At 45.2% G+C, this 18,383-nt stretch overlaps 1 long non-coding RNA gene across 1 annotated transcript; it reads right to left on the bottom strand.

Moving 5' to 3' along the window:
• Positions 1 to 1,728: 1,728 nt before the first annotated feature.
• On the bottom strand, positions 1,729 to 6,152 carry LOC137839975 (uncharacterized). Its single transcript, XR_011086368.1, has 2 exons — positions 2,789 to 6,152; positions 1,729 to 2,660 (listed from the first exon to the last, which is right to left on the bottom strand). It is a non-coding gene; the product is annotated as an uncharacterized lncRNA (long non-coding RNA).
• Positions 6,153 to 18,383: the final 12,231 nt, after the last annotated feature.

Here is an 18,383-nt window from a genome sequence, read left to right as displayed (position 1 = left end):
GAATCCCGATTTGGTACAGAACTGATGGCAGGCTCTTCAACCCTAACAGGTTCAAAGCCAAAACCAAGATCAGAACCACCACGGTCGTGGAGCTCCAGTATGCAGACGATAATGCCATTGCAGCACACTCTGCAGAAGACCTCCAGGGCATCCTGAACTCCTTCGCTAAGGCATACAGAGCCCTGGGTCTGACCGTGAACATCAAGAAGACCTAGATGCTACATCAACCCCCACCCAACCAGCCATCTACTCCGCCCATCATAAATGTGAACAACACTGCACTTGAATATGTTCACCACTTCCCCTACCTCGGCAGCCTTCTCTCCTCCAAAGCGGACATTGACTCTGAGGTCAAGCATCGCCTGAGCTGTGCCAGTGGAGCGTATGCCAGACTCCGGAAAAGAGTCTTTAAAGACAGAGACCTCCGGGTTGACACCAAGCTCCTGGTTTACAAAGCTGTGGTTCTCCCCACCTTACTTTATGGGGCAGAATCATGGACAACCTACAGCAGGCACCTACTAAGAGCTCTTGAACAACAACACCAGAGAACCTTGAGGAAAATACTCAGGATCAAATGGGAGGACATACACACAAACATCAGCGTTCTGGAAGAAGCCAGGATACCGAGCATCACCACCTTAATAATGCAGCACCAACTCCGATGGACAGGACATCTCATCCGCATGGCTGACACCCGCCTCCCCAAACAGATGTTATACTCCCAGCTGAAGAGAGGTCCGCGAGCCCCGGGCGGGCAAAAGAAACGTTTCAAGGACAACCTCAAGTCCAATCTCAAGAAATTCCAAATAACATATCAGGACTGGGAGCGCATCACCTTGAACAGGAACTGCTGGAGGGCAGCGGTGCAAGAAGATGCAGCACATCACGAAAAGGAACTCCGCCGTGTCGCAGAAACCAAACCACAACGCCGTAAGGAAAGACAAAAACAGGCTCCAGCACGACCACAACCCACCACCACTTTCCCCTGCCCACACTGCAGATAAATATGTGGATCCCGGATCGGCCTCTACGCCCACCTGCGGACCCACAAGTAGATGACCCAGAGAAGAAGACAGTCATACTCGTCCCGAGTGACCGCCGATGATGATGAATTGAAACGCAAAACAAACATGTATTTTTGACTGACTAATTAATTACTAATTACACGTTCACTGACTGATCCGTTGATGCACGGGAAGGCAGTTCATTCATTGACCCGCGATGAACTGGAAATGCAAATCACTCACTGATTCGTTCACTCGCAGATTCGTTCTTTGGTGAACGGGAAATGCAATCCCCGACTCGTTCGTGAACGGGAAGTTACGTCACTGACTCGTAAAGTCCCTCCTCCATCTAACGCTCGCTGGCGCTGCTGATTGGTCTTCATGAGTGAGTGAGTGAGTGAGTGAGTGAGTGAGTGAGTGAGTGAGTGAGTGACAGACAGCATTGCTGCTATGCCATTGCCAGCCGACACACGTTATGCTAACATTGATGTTTTAATTTTGTGTTTGTTGGCTTGTATGTAGTTGATGGTGTTAATATACCAAATGTGTTTGTGTTTGAATACAAGGTCGAAAAAAAAACGTTATGCCGACATCTTTTTATTTTGGGGGGCACCAACTCATATAACAACGTAAAACACATACGTATTGTTATAAAGCAGTTAACCAAATGTCAGATTTTTTAGTTTTGATTGGTGAATATAAAAGCAAAGAATAACCAGACAAGTTATAACATAAATGTTTAATCATAATAATAATAACCATAACTAGAAATGCAATTTCTGGAGAAATTGCGTGTGAAGGCAAAGAAGCTGAAAAAATCTTGGGGAATGCTTTTTGTGTTAAGCGCAAAAAAATGATTTGGCGTTACTTCCGGTTTAATTTACATAATTCGACCACTTCACCCTGTGAATACACAAGTTTTAGTGGGAGTCCACCTTGCGGTATTGTTGGCGGCTCAGCAAAGGCCTTGCTCCACACACTCAAGGCAATACTTGTTTCGACCCCCTCCCCATCCACCAACTTGACCTCCTCCTCTTCAATCATCAGTCCTATAGCCAGTAATTCAACAGTTGACTCGTAGACCTAGTGATTAAAAACACAATTAGGTTTGCTCAGGTGAAAACTGAGAACAATTATATAACTCAAAGGTCACAAATAAGTCTATAAAGTTAAAGGTCAATTCATCACAGTCACATCACATGCAATTACTAATTCACAGGGTGTCAATAAAGTCCTTCCATTATCTGTACCGTTTTGTCCCCACCACGGGGGGTTGTTCGCAGACGCGCTGGTCACAATTCAACAGCCTTTCTCGTAAAGTTGTAAAATTTGAACGAGATTGTATGGAAAGCCGGCATTCGTAGTATTCTACTCGGTCATTAAAAACAACCTAAACCGATGAAATTCCTTTTCCATTTTACAGCCTTTTCTTTACTCAGTGATATCTTTGAATATTGTGTCGTGTTGAGAGACAGCCCAAATTCATTGGTCACGGTGTTCAAGTGAGTGAAGGTGTACAATGCCCCGACCTTGATCGGGGTCAAGTTGGCCTCCCTCCACACCGCCACTCTTACAACAGCTTACTTGTTTTACATATACGATGCTCAATGGCACCAACTGAGCCCCACGTACCGACACCATTCTGCTTGGCTGTTTCTAAATTGGAACAAACAGACATACGATTGTGTTATCCTGCAATGTTTAATGCAAGGGAACACACTTTTGTATTTTTAGTAGTTCTAAATATATATTTAAACATGCATGTGTGCGTGAAGTAAACTTACACTTTCAACATGGCCCTCAATAGTTACCAGCCCCTCCGGAGGGTTTTCAAGCACTTGGCTTAGAGACACTGGCACCAACGTGGGGAAGATGAACTGGATTGCCTCAGCCTGCAAGTCATCACTACACTCTACATGCGCCCCCATGTACATTTTGCTGGTTGGTTTTGCAAAACAGTACGTTGGGGTTTCTCGCGTCCGTGGTAAAATGGGAAAACACATAACTGTTGCCCTCTGTGACTTTTAGGTGACTAAAAAGGGTCAACTTGATAGCACTGGTACCGTCACAGAGGGCAACAGTCTCATTTCGTAGCTGCCGTCCATTTGAACGATTGAAGCACCATCCGGCTTCCAGCCTCTGGCCCGGGTGTACCTCCTTATCCCCACCACTTTTAACGTTTATGACTTTTCTGTTCATTCTGAAAGAGAAAGTGACAATTAAGATCCAGAATTTTTTGGATCATTTTTTTTTTTCAATGTGACTCCAAGTATGTGAAGTGAATGTCTAAAAATGTGCAAAGTACTTCGCAATCTGGCACATGCATATCCCACTGCTGCATTTGGGGACAAGGTGAAGCATTTTTAGCCTTCACTCGAACTAATTGCAAAAAGGATGACCGAAAGCAGCCAAAGCAACATTAAATGTTGCTTGTTTTTGTAACATGTGATTTTACTAATTATCCCTTGTTTGTTTGTGTATCGACTTTAACTTTAAACCAGCAATGTCATTCCTCGTTAACTCAAATTGCAAGCACATGGGTATGGCCATTTTGTCCCATTGTGCACACACGGACAGCCAATTTTCCTCATGCAAAAGCCTTGCTTGCAGACTTTGAACAGCCTTCTTATGACACAGCATTAATTTTCACGGGTAAAACAATATAGCAGATTTAAAAGTGCCGCCTATGCTTGTTTTACAACTTATTTTCACTTTCATGCATCTGATGGAGTTAATTCATACCAAATTCATCAGAATGTACCTCAGAAAAAGACCATTTTGACAACAGGACAATATTTTTTCCGAGTATCGTAAATAAAAAGAGAGGATCTTAGAATACTTGATTAACTTCCACCCAGTTTGGAAATAATTTGCACACCAACACATCAGTCCAGGTTAAAATAATAAATTAATAAATGAACTAGGCACATGCCTCAGTGTTTATCGAAGATGTTTATCGAAAATAAAATTTCAAGTTGGAGGGGTGATACCTGAGAAACCACTTACCTCTGTCTTCAGGTTTGCTGTAATTAGGGCAGTTTAGAGTCTCCACCCGCTTTTATGCGTGGTAGAGTCAAAAAAACAAAAACTGGGCATAGCGTCAGAACTTCATTAGTTACACGGATAGATAGATAGATCTTTATTGTCATTGACACATGTACAACGAAATTAAAAATTAAAAATCAGTGCTTCTGCTAAGAAAATTCTTTAAAAAAGCTAAAAGTTTATATAAACTAAAAACAATACACAAGCTCCAGTTCAGTGGCCTAGTGGTAGAGTTCTTTTATATCAAACAAATTATTTTAGGTGCATTACCTGACATGTTTCGGCGGGTTCTTCCGCCTTCATCAGAGTGCCACGCGTGGTTGTGACGCGTCTTTATCAGCTGATGGATGAAGGCGTGGCTCACCTGTCAGATTTGACAGGTGAGTCACGCCTTCTGCTGTCCGTTCACCTCTCCAGGATGCTGTTCCAGGTTGTAGAGAGCATGTGGGCTCCCTCATCCCTGTTGATGGTCCTCGGGCCCTGCTTGCGGATCTCAATGGCCTCCCTGATCCAACGCTGATGTTTGTTTTCTTCAGTGCGGATGACTCTGCCCTTTTCCCAGTCCATGATGTGGTTTTCTCTTTTACAGTGGTCGGTAATGGCTGACTTACAGTGTTCCTGTTCTGCTTGTAGTTTTATTGCTCTTGTTTGTCTTGTTGCTGTCTCCTTCTCACACTCCTTCTTGTGTTCTGTTTTTCTTGTGATGAAGTTCCTCCCTGTCTCTCCGATGTACGATTTATTGCATGATTTGCATGGAATATCTTATATAGAATTGCATTTATTTTTCGGGTTGACTCTGTCTTTTGAAAAACTTATTTATGTTATAGTTATTTGATATATTATATTTCGTGTAGCAACTTGTATATGTTTTTATCGTTACAGTTCAGTAGTTGTTGGCTCGTTGAACTCTTGTTTTGTTAAATAAAGAGTCGTTTACCAAACCCACGTCTTTCCTGGTACTTTAACGCTACAATATAGTTACATACTAGATCTTTGCGATGCGTGCGCGGCGTTGTTGACATACAGGATGAGGAATTTGATCGATAGATTTAATGATTTGGAGTGACACAGATGGTTTGATAATATTGTTGTAATATGATAGTTATTTGAAATATACTTTATATATCGTTATATGGGTCTGTGGAGTAATTAGAAATGCAACTTACAACGAGTCCGATGTCAGCGGTGCGGCGCATACGCGGCGCGTATGCATACGCGCCACATACGCGTGGCATTGTTTACATAAAGGATGATCGATGGATTTAATTAATTGGAGTTCTTCTTATCGTGGCTACAAGGCAGTTAATTACAAGGCTTGGCTAGATGTGGTTCAGCCACAGCTGAACACATTTCTGTCCCTTCTCAATAAACTCTGCTAAGTCCGGTGCTGTGCAGGGCGGCTAAGATTGTTCGTTTTGCAGAGGAGAACCCTTTGATATTCACAGATCGAATTGTTAATGCTGGTCGTGAGGAGGTCCCTCGTTTCCAAGATCGACCTTTGTGTCTATCTCCAGGCATGATGTTGTTTTCTGTTCTGTAGCTTTGTGGCTTGTAGCTTGCAGCTTTCGGCGTAGCTTGTAGCGTAGCTTGCAGCGTAGCTTGTAGCGTAGCTTTGTAGCGTAGCTTATAGCTGTGTTGTAGCTTGTAACTTTGCTTAGCTTCATGAAAGTGACACCGATGGTTTGATAAACGTGTTATTTATGTAAAAGTTATTTGAATAACTCTGAATGTTACGTAAAGGGAAATGTGCTTTCGGGAGTTTGCAAACATATTTTTTAAGGTTGTGTTAAACTTATAATCTTATTAATATCTAGTATCGGAGTGCTCGTGTGGATTGGTGGGGGGCGAAGAATGTGCAGGCAAACAGCATGAACTTGTTTTCGTTGAAGTGTTGTGTATAGGCCCAGACAGGGAGTACCGGACGAGAACACCTCAAGGTCGTTGAGGAACGAGAACAACAGCACGTCTATGTGGCCCGGGCTTCGCGGGAAAATCCAACCACCTGACCTCAGCGATGACACCGACACGGGGAGGAGATGGCCATCGACCAATCATCTCACAATATTTTGCATGCTTTAATATTCATATTGTGTTTCTTTAAAACTGGGCAACCGGAAGAATGTGTCGTCTTTTGGTGGTCACAAAAACGCACGAGTTTTAGTGTGAGGGACCCGGGACCCAGGCTTGTATTAGTGCGCTTTGTCAGGAATAAACAATTGGTAAATTTGGTCTGATTGATCTACTGGTCTTCTCTTTGACAGAACGAACTCGCAAAATTGTTAGGTGCGCCAGTGTGTGGATTAGGACATAGCAATTTATGTGTTAAGTGTTGATCGCAATTTGGAGTCAGATCAATAACTAAAATCCGTAACCTAACAGAACTTATACTGTTGCCTAAGGTCGGGGTCGATTGGATCGGCCAGGCCACCAATACGAGTCGGGGACTCGTGAAAAAAAAAAAGGGTGAAGGCATCGCTGATATAGCAGGACGGATGACTGGCGACCTCAATAGTTCGACCTTAGAGACTTATATTTTTGTCTAGGGCGAAGGGTAACTGGGTTAACCAGGTCGCTACATAATTGTTGAAGTGTGTCTATGATGATATTGTGTGGAAAGCAGGCTTGGCTGTCAGATGGGACAGTGGCGCAGCTGAAGAAGTGAGTGATTAGTTGTGGTGCTGTTCATGGGATGGAAGTGATGATTTGTGGTTCATGAAGAACAATAAGTTGATTTGTATAAAATTGATGATTTTATTTTGATTTTGCATGAGAGTTGGAGTCGGAAAAATGGCTTAACAAGAATTTGATAAAGGATGTATATTTAATTAGCATGAAGGTTACATCCCATTGTGTGGTGGGGTTAAACTGGAACCATTTTTGTTTTCAAAAGGCTGCGGCTCTAAAGTTTGGGCCAAACGGTCAGGTGGGCACAAATGCATATTTTGGACAGAGGTGGGGGTTACATTGTGCGACGTGGTGGTGGCGAGGCTCTCCGCACTTCAGTTGCCCACCCCACCCCCACCCTTGAATCAGCTGGGAAGATTGTCATGTCTATGTTGTGGGCCCCTGTGTTTGTTTATGTGTATGTTTGTCTTTGTGTATCAGTTCAAAGTCAAAGTCAGCTTTATTGTCAATTTCTCCACATGCCAAAGACACACAAAGAAACCGAAATTTCGTTCCCCCCTATCCCACGGTGACAAGACATGGCTCACAACAGACAAACAAGTAAACAAGTATAACAAAAGCGTGCTGAATAAATAATGAATAAATAACACAACAATAAATAAATAAATAAGAGGAGCAGAAAAAAAAAGGAGCAAGTGCGCGTACAGCAGACATTCCCGAAAATAGCGCAACAGTGCCGCACGCTACGCAGAAGGGGGTAGCGAGTTCAGGGCCCTAACAGCCTGGAGAAAGAAGCTGTTGGCGAGTCTGGTGGTGCGGGAGCGCAGGCTCCTGTACCTCTTCCCAGAGGGCAGAAGGTCAAACAAAGAGTGAGCCGGGTGACTCACATCTCTGGCAATCGAGGTTGCCTTGCGGGCGAGATGGGAGGTGTAAATGTCCTTCAGGGAGGGGAGCGAAGCACCAATAATCTTACCAGCCGTATTCACAATGCGCTGCAGGGCCTTCAAGTTCTGTTCAGTGCAGTTACCACCCCAGACAGCGATGCAACTGGTGAGGACGCTCTCAATGGTGCCATGGTAGAATGTAGACAGGACTGCCTGAGGAGCACATGCACGCCTGAGCTTCCGCAGGAAGTACAGGCGGCGCTGAGCTTTATTTGCCAGTGACGAGGTGTTTGCGGACCAGGAGAGGTCCTCACTGATGTGCACCCCCAGGAACTTGGTGCAGCTCACCCTTTCCACCACAGCACCGTCGATGATCAGCGGCAGGTGTGTTGTGTGACTCTTCCGGAAGTCAACAATGATTTCCTTGGTCTTATTGACGTTCAGCAGGAGGTTGTTGTCCCTGCACCACGTGGTCAGAAGGTCAACTTCCGACCTGTACCGAGTCTCGTCGCCCTTCGTGATGAGACCCACCAGAGTCGTGTCGTCAGCAAACTTCACTATACAGTTGTCGCTGTAGGTCGCAGTGCAGTCATGCGTCAGCAGGGTGAAGAGCAATGGACTGAGCACGCAGCCCTGGGGGGCCCCCGTGCTCAGCGTGATGCTGGCGGAGATTTTGTCGCCAACACGCACCACCTGAGGCCTCTGACAGAGGAAGTCCAGTATCCAGTTGCAGAGGGAGGTACTGAGGCCCAGCTCGTCGAGTTTGCGGATGAGTCGTTGCGGCACAATGGTGTTGAAGGCAGAGCTGAAGTCCACAAACAGCAACCTCACATATGAGTCCTTTCTCTCCAGGTGGGTGAGGGCCGAGTGGAGGGCAGAGCAGATGGCATCCTCAGAGGACCGCTTGGCACGGTACGCAAACTGGAAAGGGTCAATGGTGGGGGGGAGAACGGACTTGATGTGCTCCATGACCAGCCGCTCAAAGCACTTCATGATGATGGGCGTCAGTGCCACAGGGCGGTAGTCATTGAAGCAGGACGGTGCAGGTTTCTTCGGCACAGGAACGATGGTGGCAGCCTTGAAACACGAGGGGACGATGGCCTGCTGCAGGGAAACGTTAAAGATGTCCGTGAAGACACCCGACAGCTCCCCAGCGCAGTCCTTCAGCGCTCAACCCGGGATGTTGTCAGGGCCCGCCGCCTTACGGGTGTCAATAGCGGCAAGCGCCCTCCTCACACCGTCGGCAGAGAGGCGCAGGGGCTGCTCGTGTGGGGGGGGGGGAGTGGACTTCAGCGGGCAAGTGCTGTTCTGGGCATCGAAGCGAGCAAAGAAGCGGTTCAGATCGTTCAGCAGACGGACGTCGCCCTCACAGCTCCTCGGCGCGGGCTTCCGTGATGGTCTGAATGCCCCGCCAAAGGCTACGTGCGTCCTTGCTGTCCTTGAAGTGGGTGGAGACCTTGCACGAGTACACCTCAAGGTTTCTCATTTTCCCCTGGTAGGGGTTTTTTGAGTTTTTCCTTGCCCTTTTGGGAGCTTATGATCAGGGGATGCTTTGAGAATAATTGTCAATTTTGGCTCAGCCCTTTGAGACTGTTTGTGATTTAGGGCTATACAAATAAACTTGACTTGACTTGGCCTTCTTCGCTTCTTTGATGCCTCGGGACAGGTCGGCCCTCGCTGTCCTCAAGCCAGCCTCATCCCACGCTCTGAAAGCCTTGTGCCTGGCCCTCAACAGTCTGAGGACAGCCCCCGTCAGCCACAGCTTCCAGTTCGCGCGAGTGACGACGGATTTCGAGCAAGTCACATCATCGATGCACTTCGTGATGTAAGAGGTAACAGAGTCAGTATACTCCTCTATGTCCGTCCAATCGTTGTAGGTGGCTGCCCGCTTAAACAAGTCCCAGTCAGTGGTGTCGAAGCAGTCACGAAGTGCATCGGAGGCACCCTCAGGCCACACTCGAACCTGCCTCCGAACCGGCCTGGATGCCTTTACCAATTGTCTGTATGCGGGCAAAAGCAAAACGGTGAGATGGTCAGAAAGCCCCAGATGGGGGAGGGGGGTGGCTTTGAAAGCTCCCTTTTGCGCCGAGTAGACTAGGTCCAGGAAGCTGTCTCCACGTGTCGGAAAGGGAACATGCTGGTGAAGCCTCGGGAAAACAGACTTCAGGTTGGCATGATTGAAGTCTCCAGCGAAGATGGTGAAACCGTCAGGGTGCGCTGTTTGCTGTTCACTGACAGCCTGGTACAGTTCACCAAGCGCCGCGATCCTGTCTCCTTCGATGTTGGAAGGCGTATACCGCGACTAGCAGAATCGCGGTAAATTCCCTCGGCAGATAAAAAGGACGGCACTTAATGATCACAAACTCCACAAGCGGCGAGCAGTGCTTACATACCACCACAGCGTCCCGGCACCATTTTTCTCGGATGTAGACGCATATTCCACCTCCTCGCGACTTTCCCCCTCGTACAATGGCACGGTCCGCCCGATAGCACGCTAGCCGCTCCAGATGCACTGCAGAGTCCGGAATCTTGTCACTCAACCAGGTCTCGGTGAACACGAGCACAGAGCAGTTCCGCACCGTCCGGTTTGTAGACCTCAGCAGGCGAACGTAATCCATTTTGTTGTCCAGCGATCGAACATTCGCCAGAAGAATGGAGGGCACCGCCGGGCGCGCTGGGTTGGCCGCCAGCCTGGCCCGGACGCCTCCGCGCTTGCCCCTCTTCTGCCTCCTCGCACACCGTTTCCGACGGCTCCCAACCGGGGGAGGAATAGCGGGTGAGGTCGGCGACGTTTCAGGACGTAGCAGTCCGAGCGCCTTTAATGTCGACACTTCAAAGTCCAGAACGCCGCAAAACCCACTTCTGCCGATGTCAAGCAGAACCTGCCTGCTGTACTTGTAGCACGGACGAGACGAACACACAAGACTGTCGGACGAACACTCATTAGACGAACAAATCACCGTACTGACGGTTATAAAGGATGGAATTGCGTTAAATTGGTGCACGGAAATGGTGTGCTAGACAATGTTTTATCAGATTTGCATTGTTAAATGTAAAAATTAGAAATTATAGAATAATCTGAGGGTTGTGGGCAGAAACTCGTCCAACGAGGAGAGTGCCCAGCCCTCATAAAAATGTGAGAGTAAGAGAGAACATACAAATTATGATTGCAGATTTTAAATTTAGGAGGAATTATTGATTGGTTATGACATAAGACTATACAAGGACACATGTAAGGATAAGTCAAAGATTTGAATCACTTAGAGTAAATAAACAACAAATAAAAATGACATTGCAAGGGAGCATTTTTTATTAAAAGAACACCAAGTAAAGTATTGAGTAGTGGGCATTCGTGATTGGGATTAAATTAAGGATAAAATTAGGTCAATGATTAGAATTCAATGGTGCTCTACACAAAAAGGCTAAAATTTTAATGAGGAAATATTTGGAGTACTGTGTGGGTCCACATATGTCATGGTCCTAGTTTATTTGGTTTTGATTGTGGGTTGGGTTTATTTTGTTTATTATTAAGGTGTTCCTTGTTATTCTCTTATCCCCTACATTGTAAATGTCTTCTTTATGCAGATAGGTTAACGGGCTAAGAATTTAGTGAGGAGATAATTGATCGATTGATGGGGGTTAATAATTGTCCAAATCCTAGTCACATGTTTTGAGGGACCACTGCAACAACATTATATTTAATTTGCAGGCCATTATTTCGTATGTGATGACAGTGTCTAGATAAGTAGACTGTTTTATCAAAAATGTAAGAGTGAAGGAGGAGGTTTGATTTGTGATCTGGCATTTGGGTGCCACTTTTAAGAGTCTGTGCAGCAGCATAGATTGTTTTTGTTTGTTTTTAAAGATATGTTTAACAGTTTATCGCGGTGCAGTAAGGATATAGCAATTTTGAAAGACTTAAAATTAAAAGCAAAATTACATTTTAATTCTGACACATGCCAGCTAACATGAGGATGGGAAAATAAAGACATAAATAAATACTAGCTCAAATGTGGCATGTGTTTTGAATTGGGCGATAAGACATTCACTTTCAAGCACTATCATTTAGCGCTGCTGACAACAATAATTTATGAGATGGTAAACCAAGGAGGAGTGTCATAGTTGGAACACAGGCGCTGTATGACCTATAGATTGAACAATAACATTCACCGCATATACAACCATGTTGGTAGATTGTTCAATTACATTACAGTTTAGTACAAAGGATTTCGGAACTTTATTTGATGATAAACACTGGAACGAGGATTTTAGCCGTGTTAATGGGTAGGGTGGATGGATTACTCAAAAAAAAAACAGCATTTGATAAGGGCGGCTTGATAGTAAGATGATGAGTGTGCGCAACTGATAGGATACAATATGTTAATGTGAAGATTTGGGGTGGAAGGAACAAATACTACACAGGAAGACTGATTGGTGTCCCAGTGTGTTCTGCCCTAGCGCGTGGCACAATTCCTGAACTGAGTCCTCTTACTCCACTGGCTGGCTCAAAATCAACAGAGGACTGTCCCTGGTCATGAGACACCTTTGACCTTTGGGAGAACAACAGGAACTATTATCATGCTTGAAGGGGGCAAGCACGGCTCTTCACACGACAAGAACCATACAGTTGGTGGAATACACACAGTTGTTGATCAAAAAGAAAATGGACTGAAAGAACAAAGACAAGATGGACGCATTTGAGAATGGCGGACGGTCCAGCCCTGAATCATCATCATGAGAATCTAAGATGAGAGGCTGCTAAAGACTTGCACGAGGCACATGAAGTCAAACTGGACACATTGCTAAAGACTGCTGAAGCATTACAAAGTTGGTGGAGTATGGGACAAAAGGGATGGAAGTGTGTTTGGGTGCTGGGGCAGACATAACTGAGGAGTTTTGATAAAAGAGGGAATAATAGGGCTGCTTATTGACACTGAAACGGGGATAAAAAACAAAATACACAGATATGGACAGTGAAGATACACTAATAATAACAAATCACGACAGCGTGATCAGAAACTTTGCAAAGTGGATATTGATCGATAGAAATTAAATGATTTGAATCATAAATTTTTATATGTGACAGCATGTAGAAGACATAATGAATCTAATCGAAATAATGAAATTTTATAATTGGACCAGTGAAAATTTGGATTCGGGCAACAGAAGGCTGAATTGCTGAACTTAATTGACCTTGATCAAAACAATAATAGAATTTAATTACACATCAACTGCGACTGATTTATAGGATGCATATTTGAGCTTGAAGGGGTGAGGGGCCATAAGAAAGTTGGAATTCTGGATAGTCAGCAAAATAGTAATACAAGGCACTACTTAATTAAAAAAAGAATACAGTAGGGCTTTAAATAACAAATACATTGACATGACCCTTGCGACAATTGATTTAAATGGCAATTTATGATAGGCACTTGGGGTTAGGATTAACAATCCATCCATCCATCCATTACTGGTGCGGCTTGTCCCTACGAGGGCCACGGATGATTAACAATAATAACTAGAATTATTCATTTCTGTAGAAATTGCGTGTGAAGGCGAAGAGGCTGAATAAAAATTCGGGGAATGCTACAAGATTATGTTTAAATTTGGAACGTGTTGAATTGGTCAGAAAATTGATAAAAATATAGAAAGAATTTTGTAAAATTGGCCGTGAATTTTGAAGTTGAAAATTTGAAATTTTTCACAAGTGGGAAGTTTTGGAATAGGTAGGCATACAATGAGCAGTTAAAAAAATTTAAATGGGTTGAGTCAGTGGAAAAAAAAAGAAGAAAAAAGGAAAACTAGAAGAAATTAGAAGGGAAAAAATGAAATTTTGCAAAATTTTACCGCAATGTTGGAAGTGAGGATGTGAAATTTGAATTTGAATCTAGGAGGTTAAAAGTGTAATGGAGTAAATCAGATTAATTATGTGGAAGTAGTTAAGATAAAAATAAAATAAAAGGAAGGAGAATGCAGAAGAAGTTGAATAATAATAAAGTCAAGGCAATCCAAAATTTATTTATATAGCCCACAAGCAAGTCTCAAAGGGCTTCAAATGTACAAAAATTGCCAATTTAAAATACAAGAACAATAAGTGTGAGGGCCACAATGATGATCATGACAGCAAAAATATTTCTAATTGGTTTTGATAGGTACAAAGGGGGAAATTGGAAGAAGGTTTTCAAAATTTGTGATATAGCATGACTCCATTATCAAGAGTAAGTATTTATTTTTAATTCTAAGAATTGGCATCAACAAAAATGAGAACGGTAATCCAAGGTGATAGTGTAAGTGGCAGGAGGAAGCTGTGTATATTTTTAAACATTATTTTCAGTATCATTATTTCTTAGGAGGGTCAGTAATGCTTGTGAGAAGATGAATGAAGGAGACAGGTAACAGTAAAAGGGAGGGAGTTATTTGTTTGGTTCTTTGCCAGAGGTAGTTATTTGGAGGGATGAATTTAAACTGAAAGCAAAATGGAACTGTTTAGTGGAAGAAATATGGGAAGGTGGAAATATTGAAGTTACAGCTCAATACAATAGTGTTAAGTCTAAGTGTGAGATGTGAGCAAACTAAATGGGGAGTTAAATCATGTTCCAGTATTATGCATATTGGCAAACGATGTGAGGACAGGAGACCAGACAATTAGATATTAATTTTGGATTTAAAATAAAAAAAGGGAAATTTTAATTGAGGAGAACATTTTGCGTAGGGAGGGTCCTTTTTACAATTTAATATTGTATGTTTTATGTGTGTGTTGTGGGATGACAGTTTGTCTGTAATGATGTATGAATGTCAAGTCTGTACTTGGGATGTGGTGTTTGTGTATTGTGAATCGTTAACATGATTCAAGGTTGGGGTGATGTGATCACAGCAGAGGATAACATTCCTCTCACCTGAAAAATATAAAGATACTACAGATTTGAAAAAGCAAGATTGATCAGGGCTAATTTTGGACTAAATATGGGTTTAGGATTACTCTGGGGCACCATTGACAACAAAAGACTTCAATGGAGAAGGCCCATTTCAAGATTATGACCAGACGTGACTATACCAGCATTGACAATCAAGACTCTGAGCCAAGACAGTGTATGACAACAACTCTGGACTTACCTGACAGTGTAACGAAATGTATGTGACGGAATTTGTGATGACTTGCTTTGTTTTGATGTTTTACCTAATTGTATTGCAGCCTCTAACAGCAACCCAGGGAGCAGATTGTGCTTTATTTGTTAAACTTGCGTTTACTTTGCAGGTTGTCAACTGCAGTCTTGGAGAATTTTGTGTCATGTCTGTGAACATGCATTAACAGTTAACCCCTTAATTTTCATAATGAGTTTGTAAATGTGATCGTTTTCATGACAGGCTCGGCAGGCTCCAATTTTCAATTTCATACGTTTGACATGGATTATTTTTTATCATTATGACTTTCATTTTTTGGTATTATGGATGTTTATTGTACGGAGAGCTGCATGCACAGCTACAGGTTGGTGGTGGCTTTTGTTCATACAGCCATGTGAGATGCTGCCAGTCGAGTTTCAGAGAATTGGTGATTCCAGGCCAGGATGGCATCTGGAGGTACACCGAAGTCCAGCTGGCGATGGGTATGTCACCATGGACATTGTTATTTTTACTTTTTAACCATTGTGACACATTTTTTAGAATGTGTCAAATGGGGGAGGTGGAAGGAAAAAACAAAACAAAGGGGGGAATTGTGAGATTTTAAGTGTTTTCTGTCAGGACTCGTCCCCGATCGTTTCATAGTTCTGTTCGTGTGTCTGTGTGCTTGCCCCTCCCCTCCTGTGTGCCCATGATCAGTGTGATTATTCCCACCTGCCTCTCGTTACCTGTCGTGTATATAAGTCCTGTCTGCCCCTCACTCCCTGTCGGATCGTCGATGTCGTCCCGTTTGCTGTCCTTGTGGTTCCTGTCTGTTTCGAGTCTGTTTCTGTTTGCAATCCCTGTCGGTCAGTCTCTCATGTTATTAGTTTGCCAGTTCTCGTCTGTTTCCCTCGATGCCTCGTTCCACTTCCCTTTTCCCTCAATAAACCCTGGTCCAAGCTGCACTTGGTCCTCCTGCTCCATACTCCACCCCTGAACGTGACAGAATGATCCGACCACTACAACGACCAGCGCTTGGACCCCCCTCCTCCATCAGATCCTGCTGCGATGCCCAATCCACGACTGCCAATCCGTGCATGTTCCAGCGCCATGGGCTTCGCGGCAGCGTTGGGACTCTGCTGCCGGAACGCCGGACCCGTGGCCACCATCGGACTTTGTTCCGGCAACGCCGGACCCGCGGCCGCCATCAGAGTGCTTCTGGCGCCAGCGGCTTTGCGGCCGCGATCAGACTCTGCTGCCGCGATGCCGGACCCGCGGCCGCCATCGGAGTGCTTCTGGCACCAGCGGCTTCGCGGCCGCAATCGGACTTCACTGCAGCGACGCCGTTCCCGCGGCCGCCATCGGAGTGCCTCCCTGCGCCATCAGACTCGCGGCCGCCAACGGGCTCCATCCCAGCGTCACCGGACCCGCGGCATTGCCGGGCCTCGTGCCAACAATGCCGGACCCGCGATCATCACAGACCCTGCCCCCAATGCTGAAACACTGACTCCTGCTGCTACGTGCAGCTCTGGCTTCCTGTATGCCGCCGTGCGTGTGGCTGTGACTGTTGCCGCTGCACGCGGTTCAGACTCTCCGTTTGCCGCAGAGTGCGGTTCTGTTTCCCCAAGTCACCGCCCGAGTGTGGTTCGTTTCCCCAAGTCGCCGCCCGTGTGCGGTTCGGTTTCCCAAGTTGCCGCCCGTGTGCGGTTCGGTTCCCCAAGTCGCCGCCCGAGTGCGGTTCTGTCCCCCAAGTCGCCGCCAGAGTGCGGTTCTGGTTCCCCAAGTCGCCGCCCGTGTGGGGTTCGGATCCCCAAGTCGCCGCCCGAGTGCGGTTCGGTTCCCCAAGTCGCCGCCCGAGTGCGGTTCTGTCCCCCAAGTCGCCGCCAGAGTGCGGTTCTGTCCCCCAAGTCGCCGCCAGAGTGCGGTTCTGCCCCCTAAGTCGCCGCCCGAGCGCGGTTCTGTTTCCCCAAGTCGCCGCCCGAGCGCGGTTCGGTTCCCCAAGTCGCCGCCCGAGCACGGTTCGGTTCCCCAAGTCGCCGCCCGAGCACGGTTTGGTTCCCCAAGTCGCCGCCCGAGTGCGGTTCTGTCCCCCAAGCCGCCGCCCGAGCGCGGTTCGGTTCCCCAAGTCGCCGCCCGAGCGCGGTTCGGTTCCCCAAGTCGCCGCTCGAGCGCGGTTCTGTCCCCCAAGTCGCCGCCCGAGTGCAATTCGGTTCCCCTAGTTGCCGCCCTAGGGCGGTTCGGTTCCCCTAGTTGTTTGTTTTTTGGGACGTCAGGAGCCGTCCCTTGTGGGGGGTTCTGTCAGGACTCGTCCCCGATCGTTTCATAGTTCTGTTCGTGTGTCTGTGTGCTCGCCCCTCCCCTCCTGTGTGCGCATGATCAGTTTGATTATTCCCACCTGCCTCTCGTTACCTGTCGTGTATATAAGTCCTGTCTGCCCCTCACTCCCTGTTGGATCGTCGATGTCGTCCCGTTTGCTGTCCTTGTGGTTCCTGTCTGTTTCGAGTCTGTTTCTATTTGCAATCCCTGTTGGTCAGTCTCTCATGTTATTAGTTTGCCAGTTCTCGTCTGTTTCCCTCGATGCCTCGTTCCACTTCCCTTTTCCCTCAATAAACCCTGGTCCAAGCTGCACTTGGTCGCCCTGCTCCATGTTCCATCCGATCCGTGACATTTTCAGATTTGATGGTTTTTAAGTCTTCAACATGCTGGACGGAGGAGAAGAAGCAGCTCGGCAGAAATGAAGTGAATGGGAGACAACATCATGAGATGGAGCCAAAGCCTGGTAACAAGTGTGAAGAGTTTCAAAATAGCTTATAATAAACTGTAGACCTTCACAAGATAGGATAAAATAGGTGGGAGAGTATTAAATGTAAAAAAAAAAAAAAATAGAACAATAACATACAGACTCCAAACAAATTGGGAACAGGTGGATTATGAACATTAAAGTTTGAATAACACATTATTCATGTGATTCATTTGCAGGATAAACAATGGAAGGGATTGATAAACTGAACAAATTTAAGATGATTGCGGAAGTATTATGTCGAAAACAAATATATTCAACAAGTTTTTTCCCTATAAAATGGTGCCGTTTGGGTTTGAAGTACATAGTCGCTTCAAAGGAGGAAAAGTATGATTTAAGATATGTGATTGATCAATGAGAAGGCTATCCCTTGTACCAGGGGTGTTAAACTCTTGTTCACGGGCCGCAGTGTAGTCATAGCTTCTTTCGGAGGACCGGTATGACTGTCATACCCAAATAAATGTGTGAGCACCTCATATTATACAGAGTAAAAGCTACAAAACAAACTGACAAGTAGCTCGCTTTCAAATCAGACAAATAAAAACTGGTCTAATATTTAAAAATAAAATAAAATATTATTAAAAGTGAAGACAATTTGCAATTCGAGTAATGACACATGAATATGAAGCACAATTTGTCCTAAGGTAAAGTAGGATTAGAATTTGATGAAACAGATATGGACATCCACATATTCCATTAGAGTTTAAATTCCTTGCAATACAATTACAAATTAGTTAACACCTGTGTGATTGATTTATTGATTGATTGATTGAATGATTGGTTTATTGATTGACTGAGTGATTCATTGAGTGATTCATTGAGTGACTGACTGAATGACTGAGTGACCAAATGGGCATTTGTTCGATCTCTGTCTGTCTATATGTATGTACTATATACGTATGTATGTATGTATTTCGTTATTTTTAA

This window comes from Syngnathus scovelli, unplaced genomic scaffold (genome assembly GCF_024217435.2).
Source record: "Syngnathus scovelli strain Florida unplaced genomic scaffold, RoL_Ssco_1.2 HiC_scaffold_29, whole genome shotgun sequence".
In the NCBI taxonomy this organism is placed as follows: Eukaryota; Metazoa; Chordata; class Actinopteri; order Syngnathiformes; family Syngnathidae; genus Syngnathus; species Syngnathus scovelli.
Note: the sequence above shows the minus strand (reverse complement) of the source record. Positions and strands in the feature narration are given on the sequence as shown.